The sequence below is a fragment of the Sinocyclocheilus rhinocerous genome, unplaced genomic scaffold, assembly GCF_001515625.1.
Source record: "Sinocyclocheilus rhinocerous isolate Xijiao unplaced genomic scaffold, SAMN03320098_v1.1 scaffold2516, whole genome shotgun sequence".
Lineage (NCBI taxonomy): Eukaryota > Metazoa > Chordata > Actinopteri > Cypriniformes > Cyprinidae > Sinocyclocheilus > Sinocyclocheilus rhinocerous.
The window spans coordinates 70,084-79,946 of NW_015639821.1; positions in this window are offsets into that span (position 1 = coordinate 70,084).

Consider the following 9,863-nt stretch of genomic DNA (forward strand, 5'->3'; position numbering starts at 1 on the left):
GACGATTCGTGCCTAGAGTTTGGGCCGGCTGACTCCCAGGTAATCCTGAGGCCCCGGCCCGGCTATGTGCCCGAGGTTCCCGCTACTCCCTTCAGGGATCAGGTGGTGAACCTCCAAGCGCTGCCGTGGGAGGAGGCAGACCCAGCCCTAGCTTTGCTCTGTCCCGTCCGAGCCTTGAGATGCTACGTAGACCGGACACAACGCTTTAGGACCTCAGACCAGCTCTTTGTCTGTTACGGAGGCCGGCAGAAGGGGAATGCCGTCTCTAAGCAGAGGATGGCCCACTGGATAGTGGATGCCATCACCCTGGTTTATCAGGCACAGGGTGTGCCCTGCCCGCTCAGGTTGCGAGCTCACTCTACTAGAAGTGTTGCATCCTCCTGGGCGCTGGCTCGTGGCGCCTCGCTGACAGACATTTGTAGAGCTGCGGGCTGGGCGACCTCCAACACGTTCACTAGATTCTATAGCCTTCGTGTGGAGCCGGTACCCTCCTGTGTTCTCACCTCAAACAGGTAGAGGCACTGAGAGGCCCCGGTAAGTGTCGGCCCGTGTTTCCCCGGCAGACTTCTGCCATTTCCAAGAGGGTTATGATCACCTCTAATCTTCCATATGCACCTAAACGGTTGTTCATATGTTTAAGTGCTTCCGAAACCTCCTTCGGGAAGGATGGGGCTTCCGCAACGTTCCTGTTCCAAGTGGAACGGGTACGTTTTCCCAGTGTTATCCAATCTCACTGAGTGGGTAGTGCTATGACAATGGTGACTGATCTTCTTGTTGCGAGCCCCGGCCTACACCAAAAAGTGGCACAGGCGGCTCGCACAGGACACTGGAAGGGGCAGCATCCATGGCGCTTTGGTAGGGATCCCAATTCGGGGTTACGGTTACGTATGTAACCCTCGGTCCCTGAAGGAGGGAATGGAGACATCACGTCCCGTCGCCACGGCTGCTCTACCACCGCTGAGCGGCCGGGTCACCGACTCGGCTCCTCAGCGAAAACCTGGTATGCGTTGCACCGGCTGCCTTTTTATGCTCACGCTGTGGTCAGCGGCAGCTGGATGCAATCATCGCATGCCAATGTGCATTGGCTCATTTAGTTTACACTCGAAGTGGATTGGTCTCTCTAAGCGAGATCCCAATTCGTCGGTCACTTCAGGGAACGAGGGTTACATACGTAACCGAGACGTTTTCCATGGTTAAGAGGCATTTTTATACACAAATTGTTTATGGTTAGTTATTTAAAGCAAATATATTATTTTATTTGGTATTTAATTGTGTTTAACAAACATAAATTGCCAGAGAAAGCTATAAAGTCACTTCTTTCACCATATAGTTGGAGTAAAATGCCATGATAAACACACTTCACGTTAATCAGAATCCACTGGCTTTGCGTCGTAATAAACATTGATTTGGTCTAAACGTCTGGCGCTGCGGCTGTAATTAACCTTTCAACCGTAGCTTGTGTTTAAACGGGCCGTCCGTTAAAATCAGACGTCCTAATTACACATTTGGCAGCTTCAGATTGTCGCCCTAAAAGTCAAAGCAGCAAACGCTAAGTGATGTATTGGCAGCTGTCGAAAACACTGGCTTTATTTGTTTATTTTATTTGTGTTTTATCTTTTTCGCTTTCTCTCGTTAACTGACCCCAGCAGCGTCAGAGATGTTCACGCACCTGCAGCGAGGTCAACCGAACCATTCGGTCCATTAACACACACACACACACACACACACATATACACACACGTACACACACACACACACACACAAACACACACACACACACACGTATGTACACACACACACACACACACACACACACATACACACACACACACACCCGTCCTCCGTAATCTTTCATTTTCAGGGATCCAAAAACGAGGCTGTAATTGCGATGAAATGGCACTCTTGTGTGGATGTGAGCGTCGGACTCCTCGCCGTTATGTAATTACTCGTCTTCCTGTTGGAGATGAAGTGCTCTTTCATGCCGTCCCGTGTCCAGCAGGCTCCTTCACAATCTGTTGAGCGTTTGTGATTCACAAACTGTGGTTTGGATCAGACAGAGAAGGAAACTGTGAGAACAAACATTCGCAGCTGAATAAATTATGAAGACGAACACCTGTAGACCCAGAGTTATTTTAGTATCATTGATATACTATCATAGTTTTATTAATATTTTGAATCAGTTTTATTTTTATATTTCCCCACATTTTCAACTTTACAGCAAATTAAGTTTCTTCAATATTTAGTGGTAGCTTATCAGTGGTGACTTTACGTGTGTGTGTGTGTGTGTGTGTGTGCAGGTGTGCCCTGTGAAGGTGCTCATGGCACCACGAAGGGATGTAAGTGCTAAGTGACACCTCATTTCACCAGCCGCCTACACACACACACCAGACACACACACACACACACACACACACCACACACACACACACACACACACACTTGTGTGACAAACATCAGTTCTGTTCCAGTGGGAAGTTCTAGAGTTTCTCAGTGTTTTTGCTCTGTGAAGCTTGTTGACAGGAAAATCTTAACGAGACCTATTACTTATCTTAAATTTGATCAATATTATTCATATATGTTTCCTTTGTTTTTATAGATAAGTAAAGTGTGCACAATTTTTTTTAACGTAGATTAGAGTTACCGTTTTCTTGAAATGAAATTCTTGACGTGTAACTCTTGATTATATTAGAACATTTTGCTTATGCTAATTCTTTTATAATGCATTTAGTTTTGATGATCACACAGAGAAGCTATATGGAATATTTTAACATTAATTTGTCACATCGTGACAAATGTATGTGCACTTATGTATTTAACTAATATATAAAGTTATGTAAAATTTAACATTTATGTATTTTATAAATAAATAAGCCACAATATGTGCCTTATACTTTCATATAACGATTAACTTAAAGTCTTGATAAAATAATGTCATGTACAAATATGGAAAAAGAAAATGTTTGAGAAACGTCTGCATGGTTGATTTAAAGACTGGCTGGAATTTCTCATTTATCTTTAAATGATGGAGAGAAAGTGTCTTTACGTGAGAAACTTAAAAGCCGTTTTAAAGACCATTTTACTGACAAATTGATTTATAAATTCAATCCATATTGATTGGATTTGAAGTCATTTGCACAATTTAATTGTCATTGAAGCTTAACAAGTTCAGAGTAAAAAATAAGCAGTTTTAATGTGTAATTCCTTTAAAATGTCATTAAAAATTTATAATATTAATCACACCATATCGCATTTATCCTAAATATATGATAAAGCCAATAATAAGTTTTAGATTTGTTATCAAAGACAATCTTTAAAAAGTTTTATTTATTGATTCATTTTTTTTGTCATTTTAAATTGTTAATTATATATACTTTTCTGTTTTTCACTTGTTTCTTGCCATGCTTATAGCCATAGCTGGTATGGCACTAAATTATAAATGTAGAAAATATTTGCGAAACCTCTTCCCAGTTGATTAAATATGATTTTTCTCATCAGAATTTCTTATTTATCTTTAAATAATGGAGAAAATTTAACATCTTCAATGAGAAATTTAAAGACCTTTTTAAAGATCACTTTACTGGCAAATTAATTCATAAATGAAATCCTAATTTATTAGATTTGAAGTCATTCTCACAATTTAATTGACATTGAAACTTGATTCAGAGTAGAAAATAAATAAAGCAATTTCAATGTGAAATTCCTTTAAAATTTAAAATGAATGTAATTCATTTTTATAAGATCATTCATACTTAATTATATTTATCTCATTTATTATAAATATATTATAAAGCCATTGTATGATTTTTATGAATTCACTATTCCATTAACCTCAAAAAGGATTCATAAAATATTGCAAGTCTGTTTTTTTACATTGCTATACATTAATGTTACATGTGTATCCAAAGAATCAAACTTCACATACAAATATCAACGATTTTGATTAAATGTCATCCACTTTAATCAGAGTACGGACTTTTATTGTGTCAACAGTAAAAAACACTCTTAAAAATAAAGGTGCTTCAAAAAGTTCTTGCACAGCGATGCCATAGAAGAACCATTTTTGGTTCCACAAAGAACCATTCAGTCAAAGGTTCTTTAAAGAACCATCTCTTTCTTACCTTTTTATAATCTGAAGAACCTTCTTTCACCACAAAGAAGCTTTTGTGAAACAGAAAGGTTCTTCAGATGTTAAAGGTTCCTTATGGAACCATTAAGGCAAAAAGGTTCTTCTATGGCATCGCGAAGCACCTTTATTTTTAAGATCGTATATTTTAGGAGAAACCTCCATAAAGTCTCCTGAGCAGCCTTTTTGTGTTCCTCTCGGGCTCCAGATTGAGAGTAAAACTGCAAAACAGAGGCTGAATTCGACCAAGTCTCAGCTGACCTTTAGCAAACACTCGGAGCAGAGATCCGTCAGTAAACACACGCCGCAGTGCTCGCTTGTGTAAACCATCTGTGCATTTCATTTGTTTGTGTGCTGTGTCTTGTGTTATTTGTTGAGGCCGTGCAGGTAAACTGAGGGAACTCACAAGTGTCAGAAAAGATGCGCTTCGGAAACCTCTGAAATAAACTCCAGCGGTGGAGCTTCATCGTGTGCAGATGTGCCATTGGAAACATCTGTGTTTGTCAGAGAATATCTCTGTGTTAATGTGCAGAAACGCTGGTGTTTGTCAGACGTTCTCTATGAGCAAACAGTGAGCGTATGCAAACCGCCGTAAAGAAACCTCCTGGATTCTTTGCGTAATGTCGATTGCTAACAATTCTGAGAGTGAAGCACTTATGATAGAAGCAGGATTATTACGAAAAATATTAAATGTCAACCAATTTCAAACAATGACACTAGTATTAAAGGAAGGATTAGTATTGCATCAGTTTCTCAGCAAGTGAATGGGTGCCAATGCAGTGCTACATTTCTCCAAATCTGATGAGGGAACAAACTCATTGTCCCTTCATGAAGCGGTTTCTCTGAAGGCAAAGACAGACTAAATGTGTGATGCAGGGTGATTGTGAACTGATTGATCACATATACGATAGCCCGTTCTTTCAAAATCTTCAAACACATATGAGTTGCATTTACAGATCTATCACCGATGCACATGTGGAGATGCTCAGTACCAAATTTTGACCCGGTTAACTTTGGACTGATGCGATGCTGGAAATAGTTTATTAGATGTGCATCCATATTTATTCTCTGAGGGTCTGTGTTGATGGTCGTGTGAGCGTGTGATCGATGATCGGATGGCGTGTGCTTGACAATGAGAGAGACACTTTGTCTGTCTGCTGTAATTAGGATCCTCCGTGTTGTGTTTTATGAGTCTAACAGCAGGTCGAGGATCATAAAGCCCCAATAAAACTAACCTGAGCAGCACACCGGCTACATGCTGTGAGAGACGTGCACAAACTGGGAAGTGTGTATAATCTTCATCATGCATCATGCAACATGCATATGAAATATATACGACATTAATATATATTTTAACAATTTAGTGCTTGTTTTAACAGTAGAGCATGTCACTAGCAATGCCAAAGTCATGGGTTTGATTCCCAGGGAATGCATAAAAAACTTTGAATGCAATGCAAGTCAGTTTGGATAAATGCATCGGTCAAATGCATGAACGTAAATGTATTCAACAGAAAACTGCAGGTTTGAGAAGTACATAGAATAGATGAAATGCCACCAAAAAAAAAAAAAAGTGTGAAATATAGAGTCTAAAATACCTGTGCAATTTGTGCAGTGCGTGTAAATGTACTCACTTTTTATATTTCCAGTCATGTGCACCTTCTAAATCTTGAAATAACATGTATAAACATCACAGGCCTTTTTGTCACGGGAAATCAGGAGGTGTAAATGAGACGTTTAATGATCTATCTAATGGAAGAAAATGAATTTTGGGAAAGACATCAAAGAAAAAGGACGAGAGAGAGGCGTGTATCCTGTGACACACACACATGCACACACACGCACGCACACACACACACACACACACACACACACAAGTGTATCACTTTAAATGGGGAAAAAACTCAGTTTTATTGCTGGCAGGTTGGTCCGTTCAAACTCCAGCCAAATTCAATTTGAGCTTGTAATTTCTAATAGACTTTAAAGCAATGCCAAGGTTTGAGATGGCTTAAATTGCTTTGCTAATAGGAATAAGCCAGTGTGCTTTTATGATGTTTAATTATGAATAATTGTTTCTTATGTTTATCCAAATAGATTCCCCCTCATTCGCCCTGCTTGGATCAGAACTCGGAGAGGAAAGACGCATCAAACGTGTGGTGACATCCACAGGTACAAACACACCGAGACAGACGTGCTTTATTTTTAGGTTTATAAAGTACAAAAACACAAACAAAAGCTGCCCTTACAAAACATAAACAAGGTGCGTTAACAAGAATAAGTAAAAATATAATGGAACACAACACATGCAGTACACATAAAAGGAAATAATACATTTTTTTGAAAAGATTTTTTCTCATAGGTTACTCTTTAATAGCTGAAGAGACTTCATGGAGAAACTTCTGATGGGTTCGTCTCCATTTGATCTCCATTTAATCACATTGCTGTTGAGAAACAATTGAGACATTGTTTTTATTTGAGATGTCGTTTGTGTTTTTTATATCCTTTGTCAAAGTTAAAGACACATAGAAATAAAAATAATAATGTGGAGCAGCTTGGATCATTTGAGAAATTAGTTCATATTGAGATCTCTTGACTTCTGATTGCAGATCTTATTATTATCTGATCATTATTGAGATCTCTTCTGAATGACTTCTCAGGTCTCCGTTTGATCTGCATTTAATCAGATTGCTGTCTAAGAGGAACAAATGAGACCTTTTATTTGAGATGTGATTTGTGCTTTTCTTTCCCGTGTCGAATCTAGAAATGTCATGGTGTGAACGGTAAAAGTGGACTCTGAGATTCTGCTGTTTTCTTAAAGTAGGTCATCTCTGTTTCACACACAGCAGACTGATACAAAAATAATACTGCACTGCCTCCTGTGCTGCTATAAACACACACACACACACCTGCCCGTCGTCAGCTGATGGTCACTGTATTATAGCTGTCATTCGTCTGAAGCAGCTTTGCTTCCCATCAAATATTTAATAAGTGGATGTGGGTCAGAAAGTCTTTTAATACATGAATTTGTGTGTGTTGTAGTTTAAGATCAGACCTGATTGTTCAAAAAGAGCTAGTTAGTGAGGGATTGACGGGTTACATGAGGACGTCAATCTCATTTTTAATATTTGGAAATGTTGATATTACCAATCTGATTTATGTAACTCATTAAGAATACTTGGTAATGTTTGTGCTGCACTTTTCCCTCCAAAATGAAGTCACTTCCTGCTCGATGATGTCACTGAGGAACTGATACTTTAACAGGATGTTTAGGACACAAGACAAAGTATAAAGTGATTATCAATTAAAACAATATGCACAAGAAAATATTTTATTTGAAACATTTTGATTAGAGATGAAAACTTATGAATATTTCTGAATTAATTGTCAGTTTTTAATTGTAGATGTTAGTGCCAGTGTTATTTTAGTATCATTACTGAACTATGTTAGTATTTATTAATATTTTAAAGTATTTTATTAAGTCTGTTTTAATTTTAATTTTAGTTGAAACACAACAAAATTACAAAAAAACATTTTTTTAAATTAGTTTTTGCTTTTTGAAATGTCTTAAAATGAAATAAAAACTAATTAAATTGATATTTTATTAGTTTTTATTTCAGTTTTTGCATTTTTATACTTTAACTAAAACTAAATTTTGCCTTTACAACTAACTGAACTGGAATAAGCAAACTTTTTTATATTCTATTTTATTTCTGACAACCATTCATTTATTTCAAGCAAGGTTTTTTTTAAATTATTTTAGCATTTTTAGTTAACAATACAACACTTCAATATCACATCACATGAAATGAACATTTCCTAATTCCAATATTCCAAACTGATATCATTTCCATCTTTAAAAATTGTGAGTTTAATATTAACTGACTTGAAAATATTCTGCATAACATTAATAACCCATATACAGTGGACGTAAACGTGATATTTCATGTTTTCCTTGATTCAGGTTTGTAAGACATGCAGTATATCATTAATAGTTGCATGTCGCTGCTACAGCTCTGACAGAACAACACGCCGCAGAAACACCTTTAAAAACAAAAAACAACAAATCCAGCAAAAAAATAGTGCTGCAACAAAGAGCTGCTGCCATTTTCTGCCTCGCTTTGATTAATGCTTTTTTTTCTGCCTAATAAAAGGTTCACAAACCATCTGTTTTACTCCCTAATGCCTTGCCCAAAGGTTCCTCTCTCCTATTTCAGGCAACGGGCCAAGCAGCATTCCTCACACACACACACACACACACACACACTCTCTCTTTCGTCTCCCTGTAAACAAGCTGCCTCTCTTTTTAATCTGCCGCTGCCATTTTCTTCTCATCGTTATGCATATTCATCGCCAGTAAACATTTTCATCGACTACATTTAATATCCTGCACTAGCAATTACCGCTGGCTGTTGTGGTGTGGAGCTGCGGCCCGTCTCTCCTCCTCTAACAGCTGGCCTGCAGATGCGGCCCACGGACAAACGTGCCAAATAAAGCCTACAAGATGCCAGTGGAATTTGTTTAAGAGAAGACGGCCTTTCTTTCGCAGTGTTCGCTCTGTTTCCGGCTTTCTTTCAGTCTGCTGTGTTCACACGTTCTCTCGCTGCTTCTGACTGCTGTTTTATAGCCGACGGCTTGGATTCGCACAGTGTCACAAATCAACTGTTTTTGTACAGGATGAGAGGATGGGCTTGTACTAGTTGAGCTTGATTATGCTGAACAGTTAGTATGGTTAAGTGTTGCCAACAACCCATATGCAATGTGTATCATAATTTAAAATACTGAGTACCTAAGTGTGGTGTCCCATACTCGTAATTTGTGCTCTGCATTTCACTCATCCAGCAGTTAGTTTTTTATTTGAAATATTGCTTGGGTTACACTTTACAGTGAGGTTACATTAGTTAATCTTAATCGACGGATCGAACTCAAACGCACCTGTCACTCTAAATCACTCCATCACATGCATGAATCAGTTTGATCATTTCTACATTTCAGAAGATGATCGAATGGGTCAAACTGGTGAAAACTGACAGGCTAGTTATAAAGCAATTCTTCTTCTCGTTTCAGAAGTCCACTGACATGAAGCATGAGATTGTCATGGTTCTCTCGGTGCAGGTGTGCGACTGCAGAGAGAGAGAGAGAGAGAGAGAGAGAGAGACAGAGACGCAGAGAGAGAGACAGAGACGGAGAGAGAGAGGAAGAAAGCCCTCAGCGATGAAACCATTACATTGGGGATAATGAAGAGGTTCCACTCTGTCACACTGAGCATTAGGCCTCTGTCAAACTGACCCCAAAGTGTCAACAAGTTAATAGCCTGAGTATCAGCTGTATTATGACATGCCACCATACATAGACGCTCACACACTCATCATTTGCACGCACGCACACACACACCGTCAACCACATGCAAGACTCATTCAAACACACGTACACAAACAAACACGGACACACTTGGTAGAAATGCACGGGGAAAAGCAAACATAAATGAGAACGGAAAGACAAGTGAACACGGGTCTCGAGAGCGTGCATGAGATGAAGAATATTAGCTTCAGATGCTCTGAAGGTTGTACATTATTTAAGAGATGTTGTAGATGGAGAGAAGAAAGGAGAGCGAGAGAGAGTGTTATTCATCCCCAGGGGGCACTGTTAGCCCTCCACTTCAACATCAACAACCTGCGCCATGTGGCTCCCAAACACACAGACACACACACACACACACACACATACACTCACACACACACACACA